The sequence below is a fragment of the Periplaneta americana genome, chromosome 17 (genome assembly GCF_040183065.1).
Source record: "Periplaneta americana isolate PAMFEO1 chromosome 17, P.americana_PAMFEO1_priV1, whole genome shotgun sequence".
NCBI lineage: Eukaryota > Metazoa > Arthropoda > Insecta > Blattodea > Blattidae > Periplaneta > Periplaneta americana.
The window spans coordinates 108,072,755-108,086,503 of NC_091133.1; the positions used below are offsets into that span (position 1 = coordinate 108,072,755).

A 13,749-nucleotide genomic window follows, 5' to 3' on the forward strand; every position below is an offset into this window, starting at 1 on the left:
TTTCTCTTCTACTTTCCCATGTGTTCTGTGCTCTTTTTTCTTTCCATTTTCTCCTGTATTTTCTCTATTTTTTCCTTCGTGACCCCCTACAATGACGTCTGTATTTTCTCCTCTAATTTTACTCTGTTTTCTCTTCTAGTTTCTCCTCTATTTTGCAGTCTATTTTCCTCTCTGTTTTTCCCCAGATTTTCTCTTCTGTTCACTTTGTTTTCTTCAGTATTATTCTCTCTAGTTTATCCTTTATTATTCCATTCATTTTCTCCTCTATTGTCTTCTCTAGTTTGTTATGTATTTTGCCTCTATATTATCCTCTATTTTTCTTCTGTAGTTAGAGCTCAATTTTCTCTTCTATTTTCAATGTATTTACCCCTTCATTTTCCTTTCTATTTCCCCTCTCTATTATCCCTCTATTTTCTCTATATTATATCTATTACCCCTCTATTTTGCCTACAAATTACTGCTTTTCCTCTATTTTCATCTGAATTTTCTCCTATATTTTCTCGTCTTTATTTCCCTGTTTTTCCTCTATTTTCTCCTCTGTTACCCCCTCTATTATCGGTGTAACTTTTCCTCTATTATTCATATATTTTCGCATGTATTTTCTCCCTTATTTCCCTTCTTTTTCGCCTCTATTTTCTTTTGTAATCTATCTATCTCTCTCTCTCTCTCTCCCTCCATTTTGTCTCTATTTTCTCCCGTGTAGTTTCCCCCTATTTTCTTTGTATTTTCCGTTCGTTTTGCCATCTGTTATCTTGTGCATTATTTCGTCTTTTATTTCCCTATTATCTCTTTCTAGAGGTAATAATAGAGGAGAAAGTAGATGGAATGTAGAGGGAAAATAGAGAAGTGAGAATAGTGGAAATAGAGGTAGAATAAAGTAGAAATGTAGGGAAATTAGTAGAGGAAATTAGAGAGATCATAGAAGAGAAAATGAAATGCAGAGTAGGCAAAATGCAGGAGAAAATAGAGGGTATAATAGAGAAGATAAATGAGAAAAATATTGGGGTAATAGGGGAGAAGATAGAGGGGATAATAGAGGAGAAAATAGAGAGGATTTTAGAAGAGAAAATAGAGGAACAATAGAGGCGAAAATAGAGGGAATAATAATGCATAGAGAAGAGATAGAGGGAAAATAGAGGAAAAAAGGACGAGAAAATAGAGGGATAATGGAGAGAAAATTGAGAGCATATTAGAAGACAAAATAGAGGGTTAATAGAGAAAAAGTAGACGGAATAGTGGAGGAGAAAATAGAGGGAATAGTAGAAGGATAATAGAGGGAAAATTCAAAATAGGGAGGAACATAGTGGAGAATATAGTCGAGGAAATAGAGAATATAGAAACAATAGAGTAGAAATACAGGGGAAGTACCTGGAGGAGAAAATAGGACGAAATAGAGAGAAAAATAAAGGAGAAAATGGAGAGGAAAACATAGGGATAAAAGAATTGAAAATAGAGGGGAATAATAAAGGAAAAATAGAGTAGAAAATATAGGGGATAGTATAGGGAATATACCGGTACATGATAACTTAGAGGAGAAAATATAACGAAAAATAGATGTAAAAATAGAAAGGAAATAGATAAAGAAATAGAAGAAGAAATAGAGGGGTAATAGAGTACCGGTAGAAAAGAAATGAGAATATAGAGGGAAAAGAGAGGAGAAAATAGATAAAAAAAAAGTTTAAGTTCTTCCTTACTTTAGTTCCAAGAGGACTATAATATATATAATGCCAGATTCTGGCTTTCAGGTAGTAGCTCCCTGTAAAGCAGGTTTGAATAATTTCAAGGAAAAGTTGTTCCGGAGCCGGGTATCGATCCCGGGACCCTTCGTTTCTTCGCGAGACGGGGTCTCGGAAAATCCGAGATGAGGTCAACAGTACTGCCAATTTTGTCATTGGACGTAATGATTTAAAATTATTTTTTGCCAACAAGTTATTTTCTCTTAAATGTTGTTGAAATAGAGATTTACTAACTTTTTATACATCCTGAAGCGAAGAAATCACAGTTTCTTTATTGATAATTAGGAATCTGACGATTTTGGCTTTACTGTTTAGTAACTTTTGCTGACATGTCTGTTGGCAATCCTGGCGATATGCCAAGAAATGTAAAATGAATATGGCTGACTTACGTGAGGTGAATAATTTTATTTCGTTGTGTTTTTTCTTATACAAAATGGATAAGGAGGCCTTATGAAATTAAGGAAACCAGGTGAGAATACTTTTAGGACTATGAGAGTTACGAAATAATTAGATTTACTTAAGAAACCGTATTGAGTGTAGTGCTTTTCAAGAATGAAGTTGGGCATATGAATGAAGATGCGTAGAATAGGTAATTTGTATCAGGGTTTGTGGAGTAATGGGTTATACATTTTCCTTAAGTACGGCGGTATTGAAGAATGTAATTTCGCCGTTAGAGCAAGCAGAAACGGATTGAATCGTATAATTACTGTGTATGATGTATAGGCTAGGTCTATTAGTGCGCCATATTGTTCGTTGTGACTCGTGGGAAAATTTCAGTATACGGATTCCTCAACGACAATTATAATATCTTGAATTACTAAAAAGAGCAGATTTGTCTGCGTTTGTCGTATGCGCATCACATTTCAGTGCCAATAATTTATTTTGTGTGCACAGGGTTGGAATTTTGAAGTAAAGGGAAAATTTCAGTATACGGATTCCTCAGCGACAATTATATCTTGAATTACTAAAAACAGCAGATTTGTCAGCGTTTGTCGAATGCACGTCATCACATTTCAGTGCCAATAATTTATTTTGAGTGCACAAGTTTGGAATTTTGAAGTAAGAGGGAAAGGGAGGAATCCGTGTTCTGAAATTTATCGTCCCTAATACTTTTTCTAGATTGTCTGTTAACATTAGCTTGAAAGCAGAAAATGAGGGTTCGACGTCAACTGATGTCACCGGAACATGTTTAAATTGTGGTATGAGATATGTTCCACAGATGTACCTACCATACAATACAGCAGTCACAGTACGAAGAGTTGATAATCCAGTTTTTTGACTAATTTTAACTTCAAGAGGTCTAGGGCCCAAGTTTATTTTTTCTTTCACCTCATCAATTAAATTCATTTGCTTGTAGATGAGTTCTGCCGAATATTCAAGGGTAGTAATAATGCGATCAAGAAATGAATAATATGAATTGATGTACACAATATCATGGGAAATTGATGGATCGATCAATAGGCTACATCTTTAGCTGAAGTAATACTTGCAGCATCCTCGTCTAGGATTAGAAGTATGTCTTGAATCTTCTTCAAATAAATGTTGATTGTAATATTCTATGGCTCGAAGTCAAGTTCCCCGGCGAGTAAGGATGGGTTCTGGTGATAGTGCTACATCCGGTAGTTTCGATATAACTGAATCCTTACAGGTGCCTTCACAATTTTTTTTTAATTGTGGAAAGCAGCTTAGATTAAGAAGCCGTTAGTTATCTTCTCAGCTACATGATTCAGGGCATGGACAAGACAAGTGACATGGAGCAATGCAGAATAAAATACCCATAGCAACTTGATAGCAGCAAGCATGTAGGAGACTGCATCAGTGTGTATTACAAGTAGGCTATGTACTGTTACTGCAAGTTATCTTGAACCTTACATCCCCTAATTGTGTCTTTTGAAGTAACGGCACGGTAAGGATGCCCCTCCCTTGGGTAATGTGACTCTTTTCAGAAAACGTTGGTTCTTTCACTTTACTGCTCTCAACTGTAAAAGAACTTGGTTCACTACAGACATCATCATCTGATGACACTCTGGTTTTCAGAGGAGAACATGGTTTCGTAGCAGGTTTTAATTAATCTGTAATGAGTAAGTATTTAAATATAATCGTGTGTACACTCCTCCTCTCTCATCCGGGCTGGGGACTGGCAATGGCGGAGTTACTACAGCTTTTTCTATACATTATATAGGCCTACATGACTTAATATGTACATATTCTTATAACAGTATTTTACAGGCTTATTATTTGAATTTACGTTAATTTACAATTATATACAGTCCATATTCATATCATTACTGCCATCATCGTCATCGTCATCGTCTTCAACGCTTGGTCCAAAATTAATTGTTATTTCGTCAATGGCATCATCCATTCGGAATTATCTTCTTAATCGTAGGTACTAGTTTCTGAACAAGATAGAATTCTTTGATTGTATCCCGAATGCCATGTTGATGGAAGTCGTCCACTTGAACTTTACACAAGTCCTAATTCTGGAATGAAATAATATGTTTTGCAGAACTATAACAAAATAATAAGTTACAACAGTCATTCATCATGTCGCTCACAGTACACACACTAATGTACATAACTATTAATAGCAATAATTTGTAAACATTACATACCTATTCTTTCTTGGAGTAGTGTGAGGTTCATTTTGTTGTAATTCAATATTCTTCTTAATTATCTTCACAAAACTAATACTTTTGCCAGAGTATTTAGCCGCTCTCTCATATCCCTTATCAAGAGGTTCCAGCAAACATTAAAAAAATTTTTCTTCCTTGCAACATTTTGTCCGCTGTGGATAACAGCATTACTTTTTCTCCGCAGTGGTGTGATTTCACCATAATTACTACCCTGTGGTTTCTGCTCCATGTTAACACTATTGGTACGCAGTGAAGGAAATAGTTGTATGTTTCTTGACAAGAGATTATGATGCGGAGCATGTGCAAACTGTCCCCGCTCAGGAAGTTGAAGATAACTTGCAATAACAGTACTTAATTCTCAACCATGTTATTTTGGAAAAGTAGTTTGAGGCCATTATTAAGAAACTGGGCAACTGTCTCCTGGTTGAGTTTTATAAAGTCGGTGCTGCAGATTAAGTAATGTGTAGATGGGGCATCATGATCTAATTTTCGGACAATAAAATGAGCTATATATGTAACGATCAAGTCTGTCAGTTGTCTCATGAAGAGCAATCCAAAGTGTGAATCACCTTTAGCTTCCTTTACCCTGCTCAATGTATCGTTGTATTATATTATCTAAGTTGTTTTTTTTTCTTAGTAGCTATAGATAGCAATGGAATGTTGGGATGACAGTATTTCTATAGAAAGTTTCTGAATTGGCAGTTGAAAGGGTATGTTTGCTGTGAAAAGGGCTCGGCATGAAATTCATTTCTTCCTGTTGCTTTTGATATGTGGTTCCTTAAGTAACAGTGACTGTTTGAAACACGATTTTCTTTATGCATTTGCCTCTTTAACGTGTTGACTTAATTGTTACTTTTGTTCAGAGCTTACCTAAAACAATAGACTATAATTAGTTTAATGAAGTATCTGTGATGAAACTATTTAGAAAATTTTATGAGCTTCTATAGAACTTTAATGTCTATTAATAAATACACGGTCCAGCGCCGTGGCATCGCGGTCTAAGGCATCCTGCCTAGGACTCGCGTTACGGAATGCGCGCTGGTTCGAGTCTTCATGGGGGAAGAAATTTTCTCATGAAATTTCGGCCAGTGTATGGGACCGGTGCCCACCCAGCATCGTGATGCACTTGGGGAGCTACGATAGGTAGCGAAATCCAGTTGCGAATGCCAGCTATAACGGCTGGGGGGATCATTGTGCTAACCACACGATACCTCCATTCTGGTTGGATGATCGTCCACCTCTGCTTCGACATGTGGGCGTGAGGCCAGCAGCCGGCTGGTCGGTCTAGGCCCTTCACGGGCTGTAGCGCCACGGATTATTATTATTAATGAATACACGAGAGTTCCATCCCATCATCCATTACTTTTGTATCAATTTCAACTTAATAAAGTTGAAATATGAAACTAAGAGCTTCATACTAGTGGCCATATATACATGTGGTAAATGTACAAGCACTGTAATTTCACTACTAATGTATTGGTAATATGATGGTGAAAATTCATGAAACATTGATATATTTAGTAACCTCTTTGTTACATATGCCACAATAGGCAATTCTGCTGTCTGTAGAGAAAGTAGGAAATTCTTGTATCCACTTTAGAATTAATGATGACTTGGCTGCTGATATTTTCGGCATACTGGCACTTTTGACAAACAGTAGAATGGATGCAATACTTGAAAGAAATACAGTTTAAAACTTTCCAAGTCTTGATGTTAAAACTGCGGGAGGTTAAGGACTTAGCATGGACCAATGTTTAAAGATAATGTCCTGCACTTCTGGGTGTATTCTTTTATTTACTATTTCCAGATTCTAATATAAATGTAGGTATTTTTAAGTACTATAAGTATACAAGTCGTGTATGTACTAATTTATTTTCATGTAGGTATTTTGTAAGGAAGAGAAAAGGTTTTTACCTAAAATCCCAGGTGTACTCATGATTTAGCAGCGGTTTGAGAAGGTTTTTCTGGTGGATAACAGTTAAGAAAGGGGGTCAATGTTGGGATCATTTTGATTTTGGTGCGATTGTGATTTCAATTTGATACTTGCGAAGTTCTCATAGTGAGTAGTGTCGGGTTAATATGTGGAGGAAGTAAAATGAGGAATTACAAAATAGAGAATGTATATTGCAGTTAAGATTGAGATGACATTATGTTGCAATTTGTTTACAGATTGTACACGGACCTGTGGAGGATGAGCGCTGCTGCTTTTCCCGAGACTGATGAGGAGGACTGGTATGAAGATTTGAAGGTCTCTGACAGGAAGGTTGTCCACTTAAGGTAGGGTAATAAAGTATCGGAATGAAATAGATATATATAAATGAATATTTTTAGGTAAATACCGTATATTTAAAATTTATACGAGTTTGCTTGGTATTCTTTCCATTTTGCTAGATTATGGAATTTGTTATGAAGAAAATGAGTGCGGGCAGTTTTGCTCGACTTTTTTTTTCACTTTGCTAAGTTACTTTATGAAGAAAATGAGTGTGGGCAGTTTTGCAAAGTTTTTTATTTGTTGACTTATTTATTAATTTTTTGCACTTTACTACATAATGAAATTAGTTATGAAGAAAATGAATGTGAGCAGTTTTGCTCAGGTTGTCTTTCCACTTTGCTAGATTATGGAGAAGAAATTGAGTGTGGGCAGTTTTCAGTTTCCTTTGCACTTTCCTAGATTATGGAATTTGTTATGAAGAGAATGAGTGTTGGCAGTTTCCATAGGTTTTCTTTCCACTTTGTGGATTATGGAATTTTTAAGGAAGAAAATTAGTGGGTGCAGTTTTGCGAGGTTTTCTTTTTACTTTCTCGATTATGGAATTTGTTATGAAGAGAATGAGTGGGGGCAGTTTTGGTCGGTTTTTCTTTTCACTTTCTAGATTATGGCATTTTTAATGAAGAAAATGATTGGGGGTAGTTTTGGTTGGTTTTTGTTTTCACTTTCTAGATTATGACATTTTTAATGAAGGAAATGAGTGGGGGCAGTTTTGCTCGGTTTTTGTTTCTACTTTTTGGATTATGGAATTTTTAATGAAGAAAATGATTGGGGGCAGTTTTGCTTGGTTTTTCTTTTCACTTTGTGTATTATGAAATTTGTAAAGGAGCAGTCTGCGATAAAATTAAGTTGGCTTTAATGAAGCACGTTTTTCAATCTAAGTAGAATGTAATTGTCAATGCGAGGCATGGTTCTTGAGTTACTGACTCTGCACAAAAACTTATGACGTCACAGCCACTGAACTTGTGTGATTGCGTAGTAGACTGAGAACATCGGTGAGTGCAGCGTAGCGCAGCGCTTTGTATTAAAATAAATAATCTTCTCTGGCCGTAGTAAACGTAAACAGAATTTCGGACTTAGTTTTGATTGTGTGAAGTCATGTTTTGCTTTTCATTTAATTATAAAACCAGCACATACCAATGTTGTGGTTTTATGTAGACGTATTTTCTATTATATGAACGATTTTGAACTACAATAGACTAAACAGAAGAAATTGTATCGTAATACAATTTAAAATGCCGTGGTGTTGTGATTTTTTGTGTTCAGAGGGAACAAGAAAAACAGAACATGAAGAAGGGGTATCATTTCATGTATTTCCGAACAGAGAAAAGTTACTGCAAAGATTTAAAACATGGGTGAAGAAAATCAACAGAAAAGGTTTTACACTATCGAAAACTACTGTTGTGTGTTCCAGTCATTTCCGTGAAAGTGATTTTGAAGAATTGTATTTACTAAAAAGACGTTTAATGAAAGACAATAGAACTCGTATGAAAATTAAGAAAACTTGTGTCCCTTTCCTATTTTTGAAAGGAGAATCTCCCAAGACAATTCTGATCTACGTGCTCCTCTGCTTATAAATGAAAGAAGGTCGTCGAAGCAATAGCAACTTGCAGTGTTGCAGCTATAGCTGAAAATATTGACGTGTGTGTAGTTCTTGATGAGGCTGAAAATTCACAGGAACCTAATATAAACAAAGCTGTGCAGTGTGAGATAGGGTGCGAGACGCTAAGAAATGTGTGTGGTGAATCAGATGTGGGGGAGCAGAAACTGACTTGGAGACATATTTTAAAATAGAAGAAGAAACTTGAAATTCTAATTCATCAGATTCCGAGGACGCTGCACATGAAACAGAAAATAAATAGGAAGTGAAAAAGTTTTTTTTTTTTCTGGTCAGCGTTACAAATTTTGTTTTTCTTCTGTAATATTTGTCATTCCTCTTTTACAAATATTTGGTAGAAACAATAGGACCATTGCTGAAAGTTAATGCAGTGTGCCAGAATGCCCGTAATTGGGAGTGGAAGTCCTAACAGAGGTGAAGCATAGCAGTGAGTTCTGCGTTATACTTGTGCGATATAAGATATATATTGCGTTTCATCGGCAAGACAACATTTTATAAAATAATTTCAAAATTCGTAGAACCAACAGTCAGATGTATTTATTTTCAGATTGATGAACAACTTATCAATTCCCTAAAAAATAAAAATGTGCGAATCGTGGTGATGGCCAATTTGACTCACCTAGTTACATTGCAAAATATGTGACTTACAGTGTAATGGACCTCGATTCAGATAAGATTATAGACTTTGTAGTTGTGCAAAAAGGTGTAATTGTAGGCAAAGCAGCATGAGAAAAAGTTCTTGATTGCCTAAAAGAAAAAAAAATGAACATCACCCTCTTTCTATTGGACCACCATAGAGGAATTAGGAAATTGATAAGGACCAAATATGAATGGATGGGCTATCAATTTGACATTTGGCACATGGCAAAAAGCTTAAAGCCGCCGCACAAATGTGGAAAGAGAGCATCATAAATCACCTATGTGGTCTTGTGCTACATGTGAAGGTGATTGTGACGACTTAGAAGACAGATTCATTTCTGTATTAAATCATGTTTGTAATATACACGAATGGGGAGAAACAGAGACATAATAAAAAATGTGCACACATTCACCCATACAATAGTGAGAGGGAATGGATCGAACCTGGATCCAGCGATTACAATGCTCTGAAAAAAGTTGTATGTAACCCTGCCCTTTTAAAAGACCTAAATCAAACTAATCAATTTTGTTACACCAGCAAATTTGAATCATACCATAACGAGAGATTGCTTTACACTCCTAAGAGAAAACACTTTCCATATGGTGGAATGGTAACAAGAACTATGATTGTGATAATGGACCATAATTACAACGTGAAAAGAGATGTAACTGGCTCCAGACTCCAGTACTCTAAAAGCCACTAAACGATGGGTGGAAGACAAAACATACAGCTGGAAGAAAAATGCGTGGAGAGATGATACTATACAGAAAAATGTCTTGGAAGTAGTTCTGGTTATCAGCTGCCGCAATTCGATGATCCACATGTTTTAGAGGTTCCCCCAAACATAGCTTCGTGCCTAAACCGTGTGACTCAACGACTATGATATGACGCTATAGAATAATATAAACCATGTACTAAATTTGTTGTTGACGTGAGATAAACACGTATTTGCAGTCCATTCATAACGAATATTTGACGTCTCACATACATTTACTCACTCAGTGAAGGCGTTGAATTAGGTTATAATGGATCGACATATGAAACCTTTTCAGTTTGAACCCTTACCAGACCCAAGTTGTTGTAATCACTATGAGTACGAAATTCAAAATGGGTAAGTTATTATTATTATTATTATTATTATTATTATTATTATTATTATTATTATTATTATTATTACAGTATATGCATGTGATAGGTCGTAGGTGTGTTGATAATAAGTGACTGTAACGTATGAATATATATTTACTCGTTCTATGCTGTATGTCAAACGGAACTACAACGCAGTCTTATGAAGTGATCAGTGGTTATGACGTCAGAGCTTGCAGTAAGACTTTTAATATTTCGCAAACTAAAAGGTGTAGAGTGATGCAACAAACGCCGTTAATCCAAGGATTACTTTGGTAAACATCCTATAATATTATCGAAATATGAAATTTTATCGCGGACTGCTCGTTTAGTTTTGGTTGGTTTTTGTTTTCACTTTGTAGATTATGGCATTTTTAATGAAGAAAATGAGTGGGGGCAGTTTTGCTACGTTTCGTTTCCACTTTCTGGATTATGAAATTTGTAATGAAGAAAATGAGTGGGGACAGTTTTGCTAGGTTTTCCTTTCCACTTTCTGTATTATGGAATTTTTAATGAAGAAAATGAGTGGGGACAGTTTTGCTAGGTTTTCTTTCCACTTTCTGTATTATGGAATTTTTAATGAAGAAAATGAGTGCGGATAGTTTTGCTAGGTTTTCTTTCCACTTTCTGTATTATGGAATTTTTAATGAAGAAAATGAGTGGGGACAGTTTTGCTAGGTTTTCTTTCCACTTTCTATATTATGGAATTTTTAATGAAGAAAATGAGTGGGGGCAGTTTTGCTACATTTCGTTTGCATTTTCTGGATTATGAAATTTGTAATGAAGAAAATGAGTGGGGACAGTTTTGCTAGGTTTTCCTTTCCACTTTCTGTATTATGGAATTTTTAATGAAGAAAATGAGTGGGGGCAGTTTTGCTAGGTTTTCTTTCCACTTTCTGTATTATGGAATTTTTAATGAAGAAAATGAGTGCGGACAGTTTTGCTAGGTTTTCCTTTCCACTTTCTGTATTATGGAATTTTTAATGAAGAAAATGAGTGGGGACAGTTTTGCTAGGTTTTCTTTCCACTTTCTGTATTATGGAATTTTTAATGAAGAAAATGAGTGGGGACAGTTTTGCTAGGTTTTCTTTCCACTTTCTGTATTATGGAATTTTTAATGAAGAAAATGAGTGGGGACAGTTTTGCTAGGTTTTCTTTCCACTTTCTGTATTATGGAATTTTTAATGAAGGAAATGAGTGGGGACAGTTTTGCTAGGTTTTCTTTCCACTTTCTGTATTATGGAATTTTTAATGAAGGAAATGAGTGGGGGCAGTTTTGCTAGGTTTTCTTTCCACTTTCTGTATTATGGAATTTTTAATGAAGGAAATGAGTGGGGGCAGTTTTGCTAGGTTTTCTTTCCACCTTCTGTATTATGGAATTTTTAATGAAGGAAATGAGTGGGGGCAGTTTTGCTAGGTTTTCTTTCCACCTTCTGTATTATGGAATTTTTAATGAAGGAAATGAGTGGGGGCAGTTTTGCTATGTTTTCTTTCCACTTTCTGTATTATGGAATTTTTAATGAAAAAAATGAGTGCGGACAGTTTTGCTAGGTTTTCCTTTCCACTTTCTGTATTATGGAATTTTTAATGAAGAAAATGAGTGGGGACAGTTTTGCTAGGTTTTCTTTCCACTTTCTGTATTATGGAATTTTTAATGAAGAAAATGAGTGCGGACAGTTTTGCTAGGTTTTCTTTCCACTTTCTGTATTATGGAATTTTTAATGAAGAAAATGAGTGGGGACAGTTTTGCTAGGTTTTCTTTCCACTTTCTGTATTATGGAATTTTTAATGAAGGAAATGAGTGGGGGCAGTTTTGCTAGGTTTTCTTTCCACTTTCTGTATTATGGAATTTTTAATGAAGGAAATGAGTGGGGGCAGTTTTGCTAGGTTTTCTTTCCACCTTCTGTATTATGGAATTTTTAATGAAGGAAATGAGTGGGGGCAGTTTTGCTAGGTTTTCTTTCCACCTTCTGTATTATGGAATTTTTAATGAAGGAAATGAGTGGGGGCAGTTTTGCTAGGTTTTCTTTCCACCTTCTGTATTATGGAATTTTTAATGAAGGAAATGAGTGGGGGCAGTTTTGCTAGGTTTTCTTTCCACTTTCTGTATTATGGAATTTTTAATGAAAAAAATGAGTGCGGACAGTTTTGCTAGGTTTTCCTTTCCACTTTCTGTATTATGGAATTTTTAATGAAGAAAATGAGTGGGGACAGTTTTGCTAGGTTTTCTTTCCACTTTCTGTATTATGGAATTTTTAATGAAGAAAATGAGTGCGGACAGTTTTGCTAGGTTTTCTTTCCACTTTCTGTATTATGGAATTTTTAATGAAGAAAATGAGTGGGGACAGTTTTGCTAGGTTTTCTTTCCACTTTCTGTATTATGGAATTTTTAATGAAGGAAATGAGTGGGGGCAGTTTTGCTAGGTTTTCTTTCCACTTTCTGTATTATGGAATTTTTAATGAAGGAAATGAGTGGGGGCAGTTTTGCTAGGTTTTCTTTCCACCTTCTGTATTATGGAATTTTTAATGAAGGAAATGAGTGGGGGCAGTTTTGCTAGGTTTTCTTTCCACCTTCTGTATTATGGAATTTTTAATGAAGGAAATGAGTGGGGGCAGTTTTGCTAGGTTTTCTTTCCACCTTCTGTATTATGGAATTTTTAATGAAGGAAATGAGTGGGGACAGTTTTGCTCGGTTTTTATTTTCACTTTCTAGATTATGGAATTAGTGGTAACAATGCAGTTTCCATATCTTGGTGTTTCATAGGTTGCTGAAGATTTAGACGAAATGTAAAGAAATGTGAATGCCCTGTGTCTTGTTTCAGGGTGTTTTGGGGCAGTTTAGGAGTAGGTGTTTGATTCTGTGGAGTGACAGAAGATGAAGCGATTATAGTGAAGCAGCAGTGTGAGAGGAGATGGGAGGCAACTGTGGAGCAAATTGCAGTGAGGATTCATGCATAAACCGGTAAATATGGATTACTAACTAATGTTGATATTTAAACACAGTAATAATGTAGTGACAGAATGGAAATTTTGTGGATTTAGATTTCTGACGAGAAATGCTGCTACTTTTGATTCAGTTTGCATATGTTACTGTTTGATAGGTTGCCGAAAATGTAAGCCACTTGTGAAGACATGTGATTGTGATGTGTCTTGTTGCAGGGTGTTTTGGGGCAGATGCAGACTCTGGACGAACTGACACAGAAGATGGTGGCAATCGAGGGGCAATGTGGCAGGAGATGGGAGGCGGCAACTGTGGAGGAAATCTTAGTCAGGATACGTGCATAAGCTGGTAAACATGGATTACTAACTAGTGTCGATATTTAAACACGGTAATTAGGAGTAGTTATAATACAGTGAGAAAATAGTTGAGAATATAAATGTAGTGGATTTAGGTTTCTGAAGATTTGCACGTTCTTTTATCAGTGTAGTTTCCGAGATTTTAAGCTACTTGTGAAGGAATGTGATTGTCGTGTATCTTGTTTCAGGGTGTTTTGGGGGCAGTTTGAGACTGTGGAGGAGGTAACGAGGCGCCTCTGGGACAGAAGATGGGAGACAACTGTGGATCCAATACCAGCCAGTAAACGTGCATAAACTGGTAAAGATGGATTACTAACTAATGTCGATATTTAAGCAGAGTAAATGAGCAGTAGTAATAATACAGTGGCAGAATATAGTAAAGAATTTAAATTTAGTGGATTTAGGTTTCTGAAGATTTTTGCATGTTC

General features: G+C 35.8%; 1 long non-coding RNA gene across 3 annotated transcripts in view; it reads left to right on the forward strand.

Moving 5' to 3' along the window:
• The first annotated feature begins 2,084 nt into the window (after positions 1-2,084).
• Positions 2,085-13,749, forward strand: part of LOC138692844 (uncharacterized) — a 28,757-nt gene continuing 17,092 nt past the window's right edge. For all 3 annotated transcript variants that reach the window (XR_011330145.1, XR_011330146.1, XR_011330147.1), the window contains exons 1-5: positions 2,085-2,205; positions 6,542-6,649; positions 12,847-12,986; positions 13,184-13,313; positions 13,510-13,619. This is a non-coding gene — a long non-coding RNA (uncharacterized lncRNA). The remainder of the gene's footprint in view (positions 2,206-6,541; positions 6,650-12,846; positions 12,987-13,183; positions 13,314-13,509; positions 13,620-13,749) is intronic.